General features: G+C 49.8%; 1 protein-coding gene across 1 annotated transcript in view; it reads left to right on the top strand.

The window, feature by feature from the left end:
- The window catches only part of LOC144600209 (protocadherin-1-like), a 520,454-nt gene extending 502,909 nt beyond the window's left edge, over positions 1-17,545 (top strand). The window contains exon 6 of the mRNA XM_078411731.1: positions 16,230-17,545. The gene's annotated coding sequence lies outside the window, so the exon portion shown is untranslated. The remainder of the gene's footprint in view (positions 1-16,229) is intronic.
- Positions 17,546-21,219: the final 3,674 nt, after the last annotated feature.

Genomic DNA, 21,219 nt, shown 5'->3' with positions numbered 1-21,219 from the left:
GTCACAAGGAAAACCTACAAACTCCGGACAGACAGCACCCGTGGTCAGGATCGGACGTGGGTGTGTGGCGCTGGCTGTGAGGATTTGATTATTTTCGAAGGATTTGTTTGGCGAGGACAAACGAAAGCAGTCAGAATTTGCTTTTTGGACTTCTGTCGGAAAGCAGAGACTCTCTTTGTTGAAAGAGTCCTCTAATTGGGGAGGATTTGTTCGTGTTTTCTGAAAGTCGTAGGAGCGGCAGTGGCTGGCGGAATGCCAAGTTGCACTTGAACTGGTGGGAGCTGAGTCTGGAGCGGTGTTTGTGGTCTGTAGCATCGGAAAGCTCCCTCCCACACCGACTTTGCCCGGTCCAGGTGTGCCGGGTAAGTACGGCAACAGTGCATTGGATTTTCGTTGAAGCCGGGAGGGCGACCGAGACCTGGGGAAGAAGCCTCCGGAAGCTCCATTTTCTACGACGGGAGGATTGGCACGGACTTTTCCCTATCTTATCAGGAGGAGACTGCTTCTGTTGCTTTGCCAGGAAAGCCTTCACGACTTTAAACTGCTGCAAATGCGTGGAGGTGCAGCAATAGCAGAACGACTGCTTTGACTTATAAAAAACGGAGACGTTTTGTTTTGCTCCACGCCCTAAAGATGGCGGCCCCCAAGAATTATGCAGCTGCCGTACAGTCGGCAGTCTCCGTGACTAAGGGCCATGAGTTGTTGGGGCGTATACACGGGGTGAAAGTGACCTTGCAGGGCAACATTACCTTCAAGGCTGTGCTATCCGCGCTGGGGGAGACTGTTGGCAAGAAGGCCATAATCGCAGGCGCGGTGGTCAGTGGGAAGGCTGTTGTCATCCTAAAGACTGAGCAGTCGGTGGCTACCGCACTGGAAAGGGGGATCACGGTGGCTGGGATTTACATGGCGGTGGACCCATGGGGACGGCCCGTGCTGCCGGTCATGCTGTCCAACGTTCCCCCTTATGTTCCGAACGCGCTCCTGCTCCCACATGTAACTAAGCTGGGGGAGGTGCAGTCTGGGCCCACCAAACTGTTGCATAGGTTGGATGATCCCGAAATGCAGCATGCATTAACGTTCAATCGCCGTGTGTACATACAGCTGGCACAGGGGATTGATATGGAGGGGAGTTTTGAGGTTGAATGGGAAGGATTCTGCTATCGCGTGTTTTGGAACACGGGCCAAGCACGCTGCCATGCATGCAAAGAGGTGGGGCATTTCCGCAGGAATTGTCCCAAGCACCAGGCTGCCAGCTCCACCAAGGTGGCCCAGAAAGGCAGTGCTGGCCCATCTGGGGCTGCTGGTTCTACCACGGTGGCCCGTGATGACTTTGTTCCCTTGCCCCCAACTTCCATTCCCCCACCACCCCCATGTCCCGTACCTGTGGCGGAGGATGCCGGTGCAGTGTGGGGGGTAGATGAGGGGCACTGGGAGAGACAGAAGAGTAAAAAAGCTAAATGGAAGAAGAAGAACGTTCAAGCGGGACGCCAGGCAGAAGGTCACCTTAATGAGGGTCCCCCGGCAGTAGATATTATCGAGCTCGCCTCTGAGCCTGAGGGTCTGAAGGCTGGAGAGGATGAGCAGGTAGATGGCGGGGCGGAGGAACAGGCTTCAGCAATGTAGCTGACTGTACCACCGCACGCTAGTGGTTATAAGAGGAGGAGGCACGGGTCCTCTGACACGGAGAACGGCCCTGAAGGTCAGGGGCGACCTGAAGGGAGGTGTTTCTCCCCTGTTGAGGCAGAGTACCCAGTACACACTTCCTCTGGGCAGGAGGATGCCTCTGTAGTGCAGGGACCACCTGAGAGTGGTGACACACTACCCGAGGGGGCTGTTCCCCCAGGGATTGCGTCCGCTGGCTTAGAGGGTGACCAGGGGAAGATTGATGGGGGGGACTTGAGTGTGGGGGTGGGTCCCCAGCCCATGCTCCCCATTGAGGCTACGAGTCCTATTGAGGGGTGTGCTGCCCCATCGGCTGAGGGAGCAGGGGAGACTCCGGGAACATCGCCCCCTGAGGGCCAGAGCGAGGTGGTTCCCCTGGTGGTGGGGGACGGGGACTCTCTGGGTGACGGTGCTGGGCCGGGTGCCCTGGGTGCGAAGGAGGACATGGTCATTTCGGATCGTGTCCTTCGGTCGGACTCCAGACGTACCCTCTCACTGCCCGCCCCGGAGACTTCCTCCGACATCACTGCCCCCAATCCGGTTACAGAGGGCGGTGGGGGTGTGCAGGAGCCTGGCCATTTACCAGGCAGCTTGCCACAGTTAGAGGTACCGGTACCTGCCCCCGTCACTGATCCTGGGGGTGGGATGGTGACGGAGGAGGGACCGGGTGATGTGGCCGACCCGCCCACCTCACAGGGAGGGGTGAGCGAGGCGGCTGGGAGTCAGAACTATCCAGACTCGGGCTCAGACATTGAGTAGGAGGAGGAGGGGGACGTGGAGTCCAGCGACAGTGAGTTGATGGACTGTCCCACCCGCAGCCCCGTGTCTCGGCTTGTTGATATCTGGGAACTCCGGAAGTTTCTGAAGGACAGCAGAGGGAAGAGGAATAAGGCAGATCTGACTGTCGACCTCTGGTCAGACCTGACGGTACCCTTGCAGTCCATTTATGCCATCCTTCAGGAGGAGGGGAACATGGCAGGTGTATTGAAAAATGAGCGGCGCCAGCTCCAAGAGCTTTTTAAGTCCCTAAAGAAAGGGCACAGGGCTCGGGGAGGCTCCATTCCGTCAAGGGGGGCTGGTAAAAGTTCTTGTGCGCTTTCAAAATGAAGCTCACTATAGCCAGCCTGAATATTAATGGGGCCAGGGAGTCTCTCCGTAGGTTTCACCATCTCTCGGTGCTGAGGGACGGGAGGTACGCGGTGAGCTTCCTGCAGGAAACACACACTGTGGCTAGTGACGAGCCCACCTGGCTCCTGGAGTGGGAAGGGGGGGTCTACATGACACATCTCACCTCCATTTCGAGTGGAGTGGCCTTCCTGTTGGCCCCATCTTTCCAGCCGGAGATTGTCAAGGTGCAGGACATTGTACCAGGCCGGTTGTTGTATCTGGCCGTGCGCCTGGATGGCGTGCCGTTACATTTTATTAATGTGTACGCCCCCAAGAGCGGTGCTATGCAGACGCGGTTAACACAAGAAGTGACCGCGCTGTTGAACACCATCGATCGGGGGGAGTGTGTTTTCCTGGGGGGTGATTTTAATTGTACCCTTGAGGCGAGAGATCGCTCTGGCATTCAGCGCGATCCGGCAGCGGTCAAGACATTAAGGGAGTTGGTGGATTCTTTTGAGCTAGTAGATCCTTGGAGGAATTTCCATCCCAACTCCGGCGCCTTCTCATACAGGTTTAAGGGGGGTGGTTCCCGTATTGACCGTGTATATGTGTCTAAGGCTTATGTGTCCTGTGTCTCGGCAGCCTCCATGCGGTTGGAGCCGTGCTCGGACCACTGCCTGGTGCGAGTGGACTTTATCCCGACGCGCACACGGGCAGGGTCCGCGTACTGGCACTTCAACAACCGGCTGCTGGAGGAGCGCCGGTTCCGGGACTCATTCAAGCAGTTCTGGGCGGAGTGGAGGGAAAGGCAGGGGCGTTTCCCTTCCCTAAGGCAGTGATGGGATGTAGGGAAGGCTTACGTCCGTCTGTTTTGCCAGGACTACACGAGGGGGTCGACCAAGGGGCGGGACTCCGAGATCGGACGGCTTGAGAGAGAGTTGCTCGACTCGGAGTCTCGCCTGGGTCAGACGGAGGGGGACTCGTGTGAGTGGGAGGAGTACCAGGAGAAGAAAGGGGCACTGAGGGACTTGCAGCTGAGGAGGTCCCGGGGCGCGTATGTGAGGTCGCGAGTCCAGATGTTGCACGATCTGGACCGCGCCTCCCCCTTTTTCTTCTCCCTGGAGAAGTGCCGAGGTGCCCGCAGGCAGTTTGTCGAGTTGCTTGTGGACGATGGCTCCTCCGTCACAGATCCGGAGAGGATCGGTGCCTAAGTTTGGTCATTCTATGACACTCTGTTCTCCGAGGGAACATCTAGTGAGGAGGCACAAGGGGTGCTGTGGGAGGGCTTACCCGTAGTGTGCAGGGAGGTGGCCGAGCGCCTCGATGATCCCCTAACTCTGGAGGAGTTGACTGGTGCCCTGCACCAGCTCAGTAGGGGCAAGTCTCCGAGGCTGGATGGGCTGACTGTGGAGTTTCTTCGAGCCTTCTGGGGTGTCCTGGGGGGCGACTATGTGAAGGTGTTGGGGGAGAGCCTGGCGACCGGGGAGATGCCCTTCTCATGGCGCAGGGCAGTCGTCGTCCTGCTGCCCAAGAAGGGCGATCTCCGCCTCTTGAAGAACTGGCGCCCGGTCTCTCTTCTCAGTACGGGTTACAAAGTCTTTGCACGGGCATTGGCCAATCGCCTGGGGCCCATGCTGTCCCATGTGATCCACCCTGACCAGTCCTACACAGTCCCGGGCCGGTCCATCCAGGACAATATCCATCTGGTCCGGGACCTGATCCATCTGTGCCAGAGGGCTGGTCAGTCCGTTGCCTTTCTCTCCCTTGACCAGGAGAAAGCGTTTGACCGGGTGGGACACGACTACCTTCTCGGGACTCTGCGGGCGTTTGGATTCGGACCCCATTTTGTGGCCCGGGTCCGGCTCCAATACGCTGCTGCAGAGTGCCTGGTCAAGGTCAATGGCTCTTTGTTGGCTCCCATTCACTTTGGGAGGGGGGTTCGTCAGGGATGCCCCATGTCCGGCCAGCTTTATTCCCTCTGTGTGGAGCCATTCCTGTGTCTCCTACGGAGGCGGCTGGCAGGTTTGGATTTGCCGGGGCCGGGGGTGGAGGTGGTTCTCTCGGCCTACGCCGACGATGTGCTACTAATGTTCACCGACCCGGTTGACCTGCGGAGGATGCGTGAGTGCCAGCGGGTGTTCTCAGCCGCATCCTCCGCCAGGATTAACTGGGGGAAGTGTGCTGGGCTCTTGGTGGGTCAGTGGCAGGTGGACTCCCTGCCGGAGGAGATGGCAGTTTTTGCGTGGAGCACCACGCACCTCCTCTATCTGGGGATCTACCTGAGTCCCACTGAGGGGGCTTGGCAGGCGAATTGGCAGGAGCTGGAGGCGAAGGTGGTCGCCCGTGTGGGGCGCTGGTCAGGCCTCCTTGGTGTGTTATCATATCGGGGTAGGGCTTTGGTCATAAACCAGCTGGTGGCCTCTCTGCTGTGGTACCGGCTGGCCACTCTGGTCCCGTCCTCTCGTTTCATCGCCATGATACAGAGGAGGTTAGTTAACTTCTTCTGGGGTGAGAGGAACCACTGGGTCTCTGCTGGGGTTCTGAGTCTCCCGTTGGAGGAGGGCGGTCAGGCGCTGGTCTGCGTCCGCACTCAGGTGGCAGCCCTCCGACTCAGGACCTTGCGGAGGTACGTGTACTCCGAGTGCCCTCCCAGATGGCACTCGCTGGCCACGTACTTTTTCTGCCAGTGGCACTGCCTCCAGGAGGGATCACGGCTCCCGGTAGCGGGCATGAGTCAGCGCGCTAGGCGGGAGTTGCCTGGTTTTTACCATGATCTCCTGAGAGCCAGGAATTTGGTCACCTTCAGCCAGGGCGCTGCTCCTCAGGGGGAGGGGGGTGCTGTGGTTGTGAGGGGGGCCGGTCCTCACCCTGTCACGGTGGGTGTCGAGGAGAGGCGTGTGCGTGGAGCGATTCCGACTGGGCTTACCCCCGCTCCGTCGGAATTGCTCATTGGGCCCACGGCACGGGTCCCTTCCCGAGAGCCGGCCCCACGCAATATGAGCCGCCTTTCCCAGATGCCCAGCGTGCCGTTCCGTGACGCGGAGAGGCGCGTTTTGTACAGGCTGCTCCTGCACACTCTCCACTTCCTCGCTCTCGTCTTCCGTCCGGACACGCCCTGGCGGTCCGTGTTACCACCTGACGGCGGGAGCGGTCCCCAGTGGAGGTCTCTCTATAAGGGGGTCCTCCCGCTTTACATCAGGGTCCTGGGGTGGAGAGTGTTGCATAAGGCTATAGCCTGTAACAGGTACTTGAGCCGGTTCACGGTCTCGTCTGCCGCCTGTCACTTCTGCGGCGAGGAGGAGACCGTGTACCATTTGTATACAGAGTGCGTGAGGTTACAGCCCCTGTTCCAGTATCTGAAGGGGCTGCTCCTCAAGTTCTGGCTCCATTTTAGCCCTACGCTTTTAATTTTTGGGCACCCGGCACAGAGGGGGGAGGGTCAGGAGGGAGGAGAGGGTCTCCCTGTCGGTTTGCTCCTGGGCCTGGCCAAGATGGCCATCCGCGGGTCCAGGCAGCGGGCAGTCGACGGCCTCACAGAGGTCGGCTGCCTACCCCTGTTCCGGGCTTACGTCCGTGCGCGCGTGTCCCTGGAGGGGGAACACGCGGTGTCCACGGGGACTCTGGAAGCCTTCCGGGAACGCTGGTCGCCGCGTGGGGTTGAATGTACTGTTGACAGAGATGGCGGGATTTTAATGTGATAATTGTTTAACTTGTAAACTGCCGATACAGGCGGCTTTTGTTTGATCACATTTTGCTTAGTATGTTTGTATGTTTTTCTTTGGAATAAAACTTTTATATATTAAAAAAAAAGAAAAAAAAAAAGTGGTCAGGATCGAACCCGACTCTCGGGCACTGTAAGACAGCAACTCTACTGGTCTGCCACCCCCAGTTTTGTGGCAATTAATTAATGAATTGCTTTTATTTATTACATATTATCATCTTTTACTGCGTTTACAGGCCTGTTATTCTGCTGCAAGGATTTCATTGTTCTGTTGCTGTTACGCTACAGGGAAAATTAAGCACTATTTGCTCTCTCATGTTATATTCCAGATTCAGATAATTATTCAAAATTAAATTCACAGCAGCCCAGGTGGTATCCCAGCTCACGGTTCAGCATCAATCATTCAGTCTTTTAATGTCGAGACGAGTGATTTTCATCCACACTCTTCATGCCAACACTTCAGAGAAGAGCTATCTTCACTGTCTTGGTAAACATCTATCAATCAATAATATTGCTGAGCAAATATTTGTTCATTATCACGTCGCACTCTGTGGCTGATACATTTACTACATTATGGTCGTGATGGAGAAGAAGCTATATGGGTTACAGATTGCTTTGGGATAAATCGTTAGAGGAGGTACCATATAAATTGAAGCATTTCACGAGATCATTGAGAGCGAAGTGGACCATTGTGAACAATGGGGGGGATGAGGCAGGGAGGCGCCAAGAACGAAAGGGGGTCCTGGCCAGGGAGAGGTCGGGGGGGGCTGCTGAGAATGAAAGGGGGTCCTGGCCGGGGAGAGGGCGGGGGGGGCTGCTGAGAACGAAGGGGGGAGGGGGGCCTGGCGGGGGTTGGTGGAGGGAGGGGTCGGTTGTGGCAGCCGGCCGTGGATAGGACTGTTCGGTGAACTTTTGTAACTTTGTCGGCACCAGACACGTGGTGACACTTGTGCACTGCCTAGGTGAGGTCTGCTGTATGATTTTACTGGCTTAGATGGAAAACAAAGCATTTCACCTTACCTAGGTACATCTATATACTAAAACTCATTTGTTTGTTTGTTCCTGAACTACAGCCAAAACGGTACACGATAGCGCGACAATTTTAGGCCCACTTTACTCACCGTCGTCTCTTTGGTGCTAATGGAAGAAGTTTCATTGAAATCGGTGTTATATTTTTTAAGTTATTCACATTTTAAAGTATCTCCTAGGGAGGGAAGGGGTAGAGGGAGGAGGGAAGAGAGGGAGGGGGAGGAGGGAGGATAAGAGGGGTTGAGGGGGATGGAGTGGGAGGGAGGGGAAGGGGGAGGGGAAAGGGGGGAGGGTAAGGGGGTGAGGGAGGGGAAGGAGGGAGGGGGTAAAAGGGAGTGGGGGAGGGGGAGGGGAGAGGATAGTGGGGAAGGGGGGTGCAGGGGTGGGGTGGTAAGATTTTGGGACCCTGTTTGTGGAGAGAGTAGTCGACCTAGAGAACCTAAGTTCCCAGAAGGCCGCGCGTGGTGGAAACTCCCGGAATGGAGAAACCCTGGGGACTGGGGAACCCACCTGGAGTGGGGTCGATGTTCATACCACTGGGCTGCAAGTCATAGGGAGGAGCCAGCGCTGCCCTCGCAGCTGCGGATTGCCTGCAGTCCGTTGTCTTTTATGTTTTTTGTTGTTTTTGTCTTAATTGTAGTTTAAATATGATGTAGTTTATGTGGGGGGGGGGGACTGTAACATTGCCTCTCCCGAACGGAGACCCGACCTTTGTTTCTGCGGCCTACCACCGGCCATGCACCTGGAGCTTGCGGGCTCCGGCTGGGACCAACTGGGCTCTGGTTCGCAGAGCCCACGGCCCGGACTCACCACCTGCGGCCCTGGGTGCCTTCGGATGCTGCGGGAGCGGCTGCGACTCATCTCCGGAGGCTTCGGCGCGGGCCGCCTGGACGTCGGAAGCCCGCAGGCCTCTGGGTGGGGGTCGATATCGGGAGCTCTGGCAGCGGCAGCGACAGCGTCTTCGCCCGCCCCGAATCGCGGGGCTTGGGTCGGCCCACAGCGGACCTTTCACCGTCCGGCGGGGGCTTCAATGTCGGGAGCCCCGACCGCCCCGACGTGGCAACTCCAACAGCCTGACCGCGGGAGAAGACGGCAGGGGAAGAGAAAAATACATTCTGGCCTTCCATCACAGTGAGGAGGTGACTGGAGGAGACTCACTGTGATGGATGTTTCTTTTGTTTGGTGTTGGTTTATGATTGTATGTGTTATTGCATTTTTATTGATTATTCTTATTTGTCTTATTGTTGACCTGCGGGTAATTTTTCATTTCACTGCACATTTATGTGAATGTGAGAAATAAATTGACTATTGACTATTGAAGTCCTGTTTCCCGATTGGCTTCGAAGACCCGGAAACAAAGGGTGGAGATAGCGGGCGACAGTGGCGGATGATGGACAAAGGGCCGGTGAGGACAACCAAGGGGTCTTACTTTACCCCCTCAAAGACGGCTGTGGGAGGCACCCCCTTGGAGCACAAGGCTGGAGCTGGCCGGGCGAGGAGAGGGACATTGGTTCACTGGACGATCCGGATGTAGGCCATTGCTGCAACGGGCCTTGGTAGCTAGCTACAAATGGTGGCAAAACCTGGCAACTCTTGCATATGAGGATGTTGCCAGGATTTAGGAGGATAAGAAAATAACTGCAGATGCTGGTACAAATCGATTTATTCACAAAATGCTGGAGTAACTCAGCAGGTCAGGCAGCATCTCGGGAGAGAAGGAATGGGTGACGTTTCGGGTCGAGACCCTTCTTCAGAGGATGTTGGCAGGACTCGAGGGCTTGAGATATAGGGAGGGGTTGGGCACTTTATTAGGGATTGTACTTCTGTATGGCAATAGCCTTACTTACCCTGTATGTAAAACAAAGAATTTCACTGTACCTTAGTACACATGATAATAAAAGAACCATTGACCCATTGAACCAAGAGAATGCGTGAAAGAGCGCATCCATCTATGGTAACACTTCCAACTGCTCCACACACCCAATCATCCGGGGTCAAGGAAGAGCATGTCATGAGATCAGAGGAAATGAAAGCCAATGATGGCGGTACAGTGACATAGCGATATACCTGCTGCCTCACAGTGCCAGAGACCCGGTTTGATCCCGACTACAGGTGCTGTCTGTACGGAGTATGTACATGCGTGGGTTTTCTCCGGGAGCTCCGGTTTCCTCCCACATTCCAAAGACGTACAGGTTTGGAGGTGAATTGGCTTGGTATCATTGTTAATTGTCCCTAGGGTGTGCAGGATAATGTAAGTGGGCAGGGATCCTAGTAGTCACGAACTCGGTGGGTCACAGGGCCTGTTTCCGTGCTGAATCTCTAAACTAAGCTGAACTAATTTTTGCCTAATCATGCTACAATTTTCTTATGATTATTATGTATTATTCAATCTTCATATTTCAATTCTTCTTATCCCTTTAATCATTTTGTGTCCATTTGGAGGAGCTAATAAGCATTAAAAATTAAAACATAATTTTTAGAATGCCCCTCATAAGGACTCATTGCCCTCAGTGCCATCAAGTGTGGGTATGTTGTAACAAAGATTGTTAATGACCTGAACACAATTTATTGATGGATGAACCAAGCTTATTAATTACTTTTCTTAATGTTTAAGCTTAAATAGTTGCAAGAAATTTATTCAAACCTTAGGCATAGTGAATTCATAATGGGTTTTTTCTCCTTCAGCTAACTAGCTGTTTCTTTTTCACAGCATGGATATATGTGTAGGAAAGAACTGCAGATGCTGGTTTAAATCGAAGGTAGACACAACATGCTGGAGTAACTCAGCAGGTCAGGCAGCATCTCTGGAGAGAAGGAATTGGTGACATTTCGGGTCGAGACCCTTCTTCAGACTGATGTCAGGGGAGAGGGCGGGACAAAGTTACCGTGCCCTCCATAACGTTTGGGACAAAGGCCCATCATTTATTTATTTGCCTCTGTACACCACAATTTGAGATTTGTAATAGAAAAAAATCCCATGTGGTTAAAGTGCACATTGTCAGGTTTTATTAAAGGGTCATTTTATACATTTTGGTTTCACCATGTAGAAATTACAGCTGTGTTTAAACATAGTCCCCCCATTTCAGGGCACCATAATGTTTGGGACACATGGCTTCACAGGGGTTTGCAATTCCTCAGGTGTGTTTAATTGTCTCCTTAATGCAGGTATAAGGAAGCTCTCAGCACCCCGTCTTTCCTCCAGTCTTTCCATCACCTTTGGAAACTTTTATTGTTGTTTATCAACATGAGGTCCAAAGTTGTGCCAATGAAAGTTAAAGAAGCCATTATGAGACTGAGAAACACGAATAATACTGTTAGAGGCATCAGCCAAAACTTAGGCTTACCAAGATCAACTGTTTGGAACATCATTAAGAAGAAAGAAAGCACTGGTGAGCTTATTAAAAGCAAAGGGACTGGCAGGCCAAGGAAGACCTCCACAGCTGATGACAGAATAATTCCATTATAAAGAAAATCCCCAAACACCTGTCCGACAGATCAGAAACACTCTTCAGGAGTCAGGTGTGGATTTGTCAATGACCACTGTCCCAAGAAGACTTCATGAACAGAAATACAGAGGCTACACTGCAAGATGCAAACCACTTGATAGCCAGGTTACAGTTTGCCAAGAAGTACTTAAAAGAACAACCACAGTTCTGGAAAAAGGTCTCGTGGACAGATGAGACGAAGATTAACTTATATCAGAGTGATGGCAAGAGCAAAGTATGGAGGAGAGAAGGAACTGCCCAAGATCCAAAGCATACCACCTCATTTGTGAAACACGGTGGAGGGGGTGTCATGGCCTGGGCATGTATGGCTGCTGAAGGTAATGGCTCACTTATCTTTATTGATGATACAACTGCTGATGGTGGTAGCATAATGAATTCTGAAGTGTCTAGACATATCCTATCTGCTCAAGTTCAAACAAATGCCTCAAAACTGATTGATCGGCGGTTCATTCTACAGCAAGACAATGATCCCAAACATACTGCAAAAGCAACAAAGGAGTTTTTCAGAGCATCACCAGAGAAGACACCCAGCAACTGGTGATGTCCATGAATCACAGACTTCAAGCAGTCATTGCATGCAAAGGATATGCAACAAAATACTAAACATGACTACTTTACCGTACAGGGACTACAGGGACCAAAAGGTGTCATTGGCTGGCATCGAGGTGAGAACAGGGAGGAAATGGAGGGTGGAGAAAGAAGTGGAGGTGGCAGAGTCATGCCTAAGACAAAAGGCATTGGTGGGAGTCATAGCAATTGGGATACTTCCCTAAGACCCATGTTGGCAAGGCCCAGGGCAAGGAGAGACACCATCTCATCCAGGAAGAGGTCCGAGCAGGTGTGGAGGAAAAGTGTGTGAGCAGGACGGTGGGGCTCAGGCAGCAGGGAGCGTGGACAATGTGGGAGAGCATACCGCAGCGCAGGATTACCTGGTCCTACATCATGCAGGTAGATTTCCAGCGCGTCCGGTTCCTTGTCCAAGCTGTCTACGATGCCCGACCAAGCCCAGCAACCCTCCACGTCTGGGGCAAGAGCGTGACACATTCCTGCCCACTTTGCACTGGAAGGGGATCATTAGAACATCTCCTCAGCAGCTGCCCAAAGTCCCTTGGCGAAGGTCGCTATCGGTGGCGCCATGACCAGGTGCTTAAGATGGTTGGTGAGAGCATAGCCACTGCCATCAATAACAGCAAACACCACCATGCCCCGAAGAAATCAATCACTTTTGTCAAAGCTGGAGAGAAGCCTCGACCACAACCAAAAACAAGGGCGGGCCTCCTCTACACGTCCACTGACTGGCAGCTGCACGTCGATCTGGGCAAACAGCTGAGATTTCCGCAGCACATCACAGCAACATCACTCCGGCCGGACATGATCATCACCCCCGAAGTGACAAAACAGCTGATCATTCTGGAGCTGACAGTGCCCTGGGAAGAGCGTATGGAAGAAGCAAATGAGATGAAACGCGCAAAGTACCAGGAGCTGGTGGAGATGTGCCGGGACAGAGGCTGGAAGACACGCTATGAACCCATAGAGGTGAGCTGCAGAGGCTTTGCAGGGTGCTCACTCTGCAAAGTCCTCAACCAATTGGGCATTACTGGGCTGGCAAAGAAGAGGGCCATTCAATCAGCAAGCGAAGCCGCAGTGAAAGCCACGAGATGGCTTTGGATTAAGAGGGCTGATCCGTGGGCAGTTGGCTGCTGGGACGCAAGTCGGGGCCTGATCAACCCCGGCTGGGTCGCCTGGGCGAGGGTGTCTGATGTTGTGAGACCCGAAACACCCGATGACCCCAGGTCACATCACTGAGGATGCGTCCCAGTGCATCCAGAAGATGTATCTTGCACAATCATTTACATGACATTGCTGTGTCCCAAACATTATTGTGGCCTAAAATGGCGGGACTATGTATAAACACTGCTGTAATTTCTACATGGTGAAACCGAAATGTATAAAAATGGCCTTAATTAAAATCTGACAATGTGCACTTTAACCACATGTTATTTTTTTCTATTACAAATCTCAAATTGTGGAATACAGAGGCAAATAAATAAATGATGGGTCTTTGTCCCAAACATTATGGAGGGCACTGTAGAATGTAGTCGGAGACAGTCAGACTATTGGGAGAACTGAGATGGAGAGAGAAAACAAGGGCTATCTGAAGTTAGAGAAGTCAATGTTCACACTGCTGGGGTAAAAATTACCCAAGCGAAATATGAGGTGCTGTTCCTCCAATTTGCACTGGGCCTCACTCTGACAATGGAGTAGGCCCAAGGCAGAAAGGTCAGATTGGGAATGGGAGGGGGAGTTGAAGTGCTGAGCCATCGGGAGATCAGGTAGGTTAAGACGGACTGAGCGAAGGTGTTCAACGAAACGTTTCACTGAACGCCTCCGCTCAGTCCGTCTTAACCTACCTGATCGTTTCGCTGAACACCTCCGCTCAGTCCGTGAGTGGGTGACGTTTCAGGTTAGATCTCTTCTTCAGAACCAAAATGTCGCCTATTCCTTTTGCTCCAGAGATGCTGCCTGACCCGCCGAGTTATTCCAACACTTGGTGTTTATCTTGGGTATACCTGTATGTCTGAAGAAAGGTTCTGAACCGAAATGTTAGCTGTCCTTTTTCTCCTGAGATTCTGCCTGACCCGCTGAGTTACCCCAGCAGTTTGTGTCTCCCTTGAGAAAGGTTATATTAGGACTAGCTGCACAAATTTGAGATTTGGGGCAAGAGAGAATAGTGTTAAGAGACCATTTAAAGAAAGCAAAACTTACATCCTTATATCATATTTCAAGTGGTATGGTTCAGAAACTCGGTGTCTATAAGGGGAAGAGAAAATAATCAATAATTTCGGTAGGAAATTGGATATGCACAAGGAAAAATAACTTGTAGAGCCATGTCATTATAACAGAGAGAATTGAACTAACTGGGACTTAGTTTAGTGTCAAGATACAGCATGGAAACAGGCCATTCGCCCCACCGACTTCATGCTGACCAGCAATTGTTGTGATATTGCAAGGATTACTTTGTTGTATCACAAAGACTACTTTGTTTGCCCGTGTAGTAACATGTATATAAGAGAATGAGGTGATTTGGTGGTCACTCTGGTTCCTGGTGGCCGTTGAATAAACAGCCTGGATTTAAGCTCCAGCCTTTAAACCTTTTAAACACGTGTACTTGTGGTCCGTCCAGAATCATAACAAAGGTATAACAGATACCGGACCACGAAGTACAATAGCATTCACCACGTACACTAACACTATCCTACACACTAGGGACAATTTACAATTTTACCGAAGCCAATTAACCTATAAACCTGCACGTCTATGGAGTTTGGGAGGAAGCCGGAGCACCCGGAGAAAACCCACGAGGTCACATGGAGAACGCACCAACTCCGCATAGAGAGCACCCATAGTCAGGATCAAACCCGGGTCTCTGGCACTGTTAGGCAACAACTCGACAGCAGCGTCACTGTGGCGCCCCGAATGTAAGGAAAGACAAACGTAAAGAATTTGTGGAGAACTGTTCTTGGTTGGAAGGCTGGACCAGGTTATATTACCGGAAAAGCACAACATGAAATGCTTTCACGAGGCTGATCTCAGAAAAGGAAATTACATTCGATAACTTCTAAAATTCAGCGCACAGACCCGAAATACTCAGTCACTTTAAAATAAGCACCATTTATCATTGTCATATCTATTGTTGTGGAAGAGCAAAGCATTTTCATAACTCCTGCTCTGACAATATCTACAGTTATTACAGTATTGAGTTTTATTACGGTGTCTTTTGCTGTTAATACTTTATGAGGTATTCAATATGGCTTCCTTCAAAAAGCCATATTCCAGGAATGATAATCTGCATACAAAAATGGATAAGATGTTCCAATTTTTCATCAGGATATTTTCTCCACTAATAGACGTGCTCCATCATGTACATAAGGGGGTGTTTAGTTTAGTATATTTTCTAGTTTAGAGACACAGCGTGGAAACAGGCTCCTCAGTACATCGAGCCCACATCGACCAGTGATCAGCCATTCGCACTAGTTGCATCCTAGAGGCAATTTACAGAAGCCAATTAACTCACAAACCTGCACGTCTTTGGGATGTGGAAGGAAACCCGTGCAGTCACAGGGACAATGTAAAAATGCACAACTCCAGATTCAGGGACAGTTTCTTCCCGACTCATATCAGGCATCCTACCATCCGTTCAGCAACTAGAGAGCAGTCCTGAACTACTATTTACCTCATTTGAGACCCTCAAACTATCTTTTATCAGAATTTACTGAATTTTATCTTGCACTAAATGTTAACACGCTATCCCCTTTATCCTGTATCTGTACACTGTGGACGGCTCGATTATAATCATGTACTGTCTTTCTCACTCTCTCTCTCTGAAGAAGGGTCCCGACCAGAAATGTTGCCAATCCGGCAAAGGGCGGCAGAGTGGCGCAGCGGTAGAGTCGCCTCACAGCGCCAGAGACCCGGGTTCCATCCTGACTGTGGGTGCTGTCTGTACGGAATTTGCACGTTCTCCTTGTGACTCCGGGTGCTCCAGTTTCCACCCAGTGTGCAGCATCGTGCTGGTGTACGGGGTGATCGCTGGTCGCTACTTCCACGCTGTGTTTCGAAAGTCATAAGTCAAAGGCCTCTCCATGTCCTCCAGAGATGCTGCCTGACCTGTTACGTTACTCCAGCACTTTGTGTCTTTTCCTCGGTAAACCATCAACTGCAGTTCCTTGTTTCTACATAATTGTCGCCTTAGTTGCAATAAATACTGTGCCTGCTACTTCATAGGGCATTTGAGTGTCAAACCTCGTTAGTAGGTTGGGAGCTATCTTGAGGTAAGACTGGGTAAATATAGCATTCTTCCTTCTTTCCATGAAGAATTAATTGCTTAAGTTAAACTGATTAAAATCAACAACCTCAACTATGAACTTCTATGGACTGTCTTTGGTTGCACGATGGATGTTGTGGTTTTTTGCACTAGCAATGGTGTTATTTTAATTTTTGTTCATTATATATTATCTATATGTATATATGAGTTAAAAAAAAAGCTATTTCTTTTAAGCCTAACATGAGCAAGTGTGTAGAATTTCTGTCCCATCAGCTTGAAAGTTCAAGGTTTCTCTCTTGACTCGAAATCTAATTGAAATAATGAATGAGCGAGCAAATCCAGTCATGACCATTCTTGTCTTTTTGTTTCCATGCTGAAGGATGACATGGTATTGTTACATGAACCGGACAATTGGAAACGGAGGAGGTTGATGGTGAATTTTCACACCCCAATAATTCCCGGAGTTCTACACGGATCATCAAAGTTGAAGTTTATCCCATTTAACTCCATCTCAGCAATTAAATAACATTAATGTCAGGGCACATAACCATGATAATCACAAGATAATCCATAGCTTTCATCATCCGATCTCTTTAAAGAGCTCTTGTCCCCTGCCTGAACAAAGTATTGTTGGTTTGTTGACATTCATTATTTGGTTCGTTCCTAATCCTCGGTTTAGTGTATACTCCCGTGATGTTTTGTAGATAAAAGATGCCAGTATGCATATTGTTCCTTGGTTTTGGTGCCTGTGGTGGATTAGAGTCATAATAGACAAAGGCCCTTTGATCCAACTTGTTGATGCCGACGAACATGCCCATCTAAGCTAGACCCAATATGCCCGCATATGGTCCCTATCCCTCTCAACCTTTCCTACGCATGTACCTGTCCAAGGATCTTTTAAATGTTGTTAGAGTACCTGCCCCAACTACCTCCTCTGGCAGTCCATTCCATAAACTCACTTCATCTGTGCGAAAAAGTTGCCACGCAGGATCTTATTAAATCTTTACCCTTGTCATCTTAGAAGCTGCTTAAGCCGTTTAAGGGCCTGACTGTCTAATTTGATGGTTGGGTTAACGTATGATGAGCTTTTGTTGGCACTGGACCTGTACTCACTGGAGTTTAGAAGGATGAGAGGGTACCTCATCGAAACCTATTGAAAAGTGAAAGGCGTGGGTAGACTGGATGCAGAGAGGATGTTTCCACTAGTCAGAGAGTCTAGGACTAGAGGGCGCAACCTCACTATAAGAGGACATAGCTTTAGAAAGATGAGGAGTGATTTCATTAACCGGAGTGTGATGAGTCTGTGGAATTCATTGCCAAAGATGAGTTTGAAGGCCAAGTCATTGGATATTTTTAAAGCAGACATTGACAGGTTCTTGATTAGTAAGGGTGTCAAAGGTTATGGAGAGGAGAGAAGGGAAGAAAATGGGGTTGAGAGGGAAAGATAGATCAGCCATGATTGAATGGCAGAGTAGACTCACTGGCCTAATTCTGCTCCTATGACTTATGAACAAATAGTCTTTACAGGTGAGGAAGTGATTCACTTGCAATTATTCCCATCTGACCTTCGCAGGTGCAGCTGGGACTGTAAAATGGCACCAAAATAGCACCTCTTGCATGTGGACTCAGTGGGCTGTTCTGCACCTACTGTACTAACTGAAGGATTGTGCTTATGTACGGGGATAGTCTTGTTGAGCTGTGTGCAAAAATGTATTTCACTGAATCTTTGTACATGTGATAATAAAGAAACCATTGAACTATTAAACCATCTAGTTCATAGCATTCAATATGGACACTGTTGTCTTATTTATACTGGAGATACCAAATGCAAACTGGGCGCATTCTACGTAGATCACCTTTTGTACAGTATATATAAATGAAAAAAATACAGTATATATATATTGACATAAATATTTAAATGAAAAAAATACAGTGTGTGTATATATATATATACACACTTATATATGTATGTATATATATATATATTACATATATAAACAAAAAAGATACAGTATATATATATCTTTTTTGTTTATATATGTAATATATTAATATACTGTACTTTTTCAAATTAGTATATTTTTATATGTTACAAATGCGTATATACATACATACACATAAAACAAACAAACAAAATTTAATAGTGCAAAAAGACAAAACCAATGCATCCAAGTCTATGTGGTTCAGAGCTTATCTGGAGGTTGTAGTGTTTATTAGCCATAGAGTCAAAGAGTCAGCACGTGGAAACAGTCAGTTTTTCCACTTGCCGTGCCCAAGAAGGCCGCCGGGGGCGGGACCTGCCCGATTGACGGGAGTGGCTGCCAATGAGGGGGGGAGTGCCCAAGATGGCCACCGGTGGTGGGACCCGCCCGAGTGATGGGATTGGCGGCCAATGAGGAGAGTGGGTGGGGGGGGATTGAGGAGAGTGGAAGAGGCGGGACCTGCTTGCTGCTCAGCTCCTAAAGAACCTTTGCAGGAGAGGCTTGGACCAATAAATCCCTTTTCCACTTGACATGCCCAAGATGGCTGCTGGGGTCGGGGCCGGGGCCGGGGTGAGTGGCTCCCTCAGAAGAGATTTGAACCCAACGGGTCCACCCTATTCTAGTATGACAATAAAACTCTCGTGACTTCAATTCTCCATCACTCTCCCACTCTCACTCGACCTGTGATCTGCTGCACCGTTAAAACATAGAACACGAATAGGTGAAACACAGAACAGTGCAGCTCAGCAACAGGCTCTTCAGCCCACGATACCCCAGCCGAACATGATGCCAAATTAAACTGATCTCCATTGCCTGCACGCCATCCATATCCCTCCATTCCTTGCACATTGATGTCCTTATCTAAATACCTGGTAAACGCCACTATCTTATTTGCATCCACTACCACCCTAGTCAGTATGTTCCAAGCATTCACCACTCTCTGTGTAAAAACAAAACTTGCACTGCATATCTTCTTTAAACTTTCTCACTCTATTCTTAAAGTTCTACCCTCGAGTACTTGATTTCTCCATCCTGTGAAAACAGTTCTGTCTGCCCTATCTATGTCTGATAATTTTATCATGAAGCCCGATGCAAGTTTGAGGAACAGCACCTCATCTTCTGCCTGGGCAAAATGCAGCCTTCTGGATTCATCGTTGAATCTATTTAGTTAACTCATGAAAAAGGCACAAAATGCAGGAGTAACTCAGCGACTCCTAATAAATCTTTCACCTCTCACCTCAAACCTATGGTTCTTGCTTCCCAAAACCTGGTAAATAGACCCTATCTGTTTAGTTTAGAGATACAACATGGAAACTGGCTCTTCGGCTCACCGAGTCCAAGCCGGCAATCGATCATCCGTTCACACCAGTTCTATGGTGTCCTACTTTCTCATCTACTCCCAACACACTCGGGGCAATTTACAGAAGGTAGACACGTAAAGCTGGAGTAACACAGTGGGTCAGACAGTATCTCTGGAGAAAAGGCATAGGTGACATTTTGGGTTGAGACCCTTCTGCAGACCTTTATCCTATCTTTATCCTTGGACCATGGCCCCACATATGAGCACCAGGCCATAATCTGCCATGAGGGCAATTTACATGTGGGAGGAATTCAGAGCACCTGGAGAAAACCCACGCTGGTCATGGGGAGAATGTAAAAACTTTACAGACAAGATAAGCACGGTGGCACAGCGGTAGAGTTGCTGCCTTACAGCGACTGCAGCGCCGGAGACTTAGGTTCGATCCTGACTACGGGTGCCGTCTGTACCGAGTTTGTACGTTCTCCCCGTGACCTGCGTGAGTTTTCTCCGAGATCTTCGGTTTCCTCCCACACTCCAAAGACGTACAGGTTTGTAGGTTAATTGACTGGGTAAATGTTTTTTTTTTAATTGTCCCGTGTGGGTGTAGGATAGTGTTAATGTGCGGGGATCGCTGGGCGGCGCGGACCCCGTGGGCCAAAGGGCCTGTTTCCGCGCTGTATCTCTAAATCTAAAAAAAAAAAAAAAATCTAAAACCATAGTCAGGATCGTCACTCGGGTCCCTGGTGCTGTGAGGCAGCAACACTACTGCTAGGCCACCCTGTTGTACTAACCTCTTTTCCCCTCATGAATTTATACACCTCTCCAACATCATCCCTCAGCCTCCTGCACTTTTCTCTGATTTCACCGCAGGAAAGAATAAAGGCTGGGTTTTAATAATAATATAATAATATATTCCTTTATTTGTCACACAATGGGAAAATTTACAGTGTTGCAGCAGCAAAGTGGATAGCAAGAGAGCAAGAGATCATTCATTATAAATAAAGATACATAAATTGTCATCAGTTTTCTGTGTGTTCTTAGCTGTTATTGTTGACTCGTCTGCTGGGAGCAGTGCTGGTTGTGCAGTCTCACAGCAGCAGGAAGGAAGGACCTCCTATATCTCTCCTTCACGCACTTAGTGGTGAAGGAGTCTTTCACTGAAGGAGCTACTCAGTGCAGTGACAGTGTCCTACATGGGGTGGGAGTCGTTGACCAGCAGCGATGTTAGCTTTACCATCGTCCTCCTCTCTCCCACCACCTGCACTGAGTCGAGGGGGCAACCCTGGACAGAGCAGGCCTTCCTGACCAGCTTGTCGAGTCTCTTCCACCACTGAGATGCTTCTGCTCCAGCAGACCACTCCATTGAAAATGGCCGATGCAACCACCGTGTTGTAGAAGGTCCTTAGGAGTGCCCCCTGCACTCCAAAGGACCTGAGTCTCCTTAGCAGATAAAGTCTGCTCTGGCCTTTTCTGTGTAGCGCATCGGTGTTTTCAGCCCAGTCCAGTTTATTGTTGTGGTAGACACCCAGGTACTTATAATAATCCAGCTCAAATATTGCAGTCTAATGTCTCGATGTCAGCACTACATTTGAGGGTAGACAAGGGAGACAAACGTCCAATGGAGGAGCCCATGTGAATAATTGTTCTCCTTTTCCACCTCAACCTTTATGTGCAGTCTCGCAGCAGCAGGAACAACACAGTGGGGCAGCCGGTAGAGTTGCTGCCTCACAGCGCCAGAGACCTGAGTTTGATCCTGAATATGGGTGCTGTCGGTGAACAGTTTGCTTGTTCTTGCTGTGACAGCGTGGGTTTTCTCCAGGTGCTCCAGTTTCTTCCCACACTCCAAAGACGTGCAGGTTTGTAAATTAATTGGCTTTGGTAAAGATTGTAAATTGTCCCCAGTGTGTAGGATAGTGTTAGTGTACGGGGTGATCATGGTCGGCGCGGACTCGGTGGGGTGAAGGGCATGTTTTCTTGCTGTATCTCTAAACAAAACGACCCTAAATCAGCTGCAATTTTCTACTGGTCATTTTGTTTTTCCTGAAGTCTTGATTAATCTGGCTTTACCTTTGTGGCTGAACCTCATG

The sequence above is a fragment of the Rhinoraja longicauda genome, chromosome 14 (assembly GCF_053455715.1).
Source record: "Rhinoraja longicauda isolate Sanriku21f chromosome 14, sRhiLon1.1, whole genome shotgun sequence".
NCBI lineage: Eukaryota > Metazoa > Chordata > Chondrichthyes > Rajiformes > Arhynchobatidae > Rhinoraja > Rhinoraja longicauda.
Note: the sequence above shows the minus strand (reverse complement) of the source record. Positions and strands in the feature narration are given on the sequence as shown.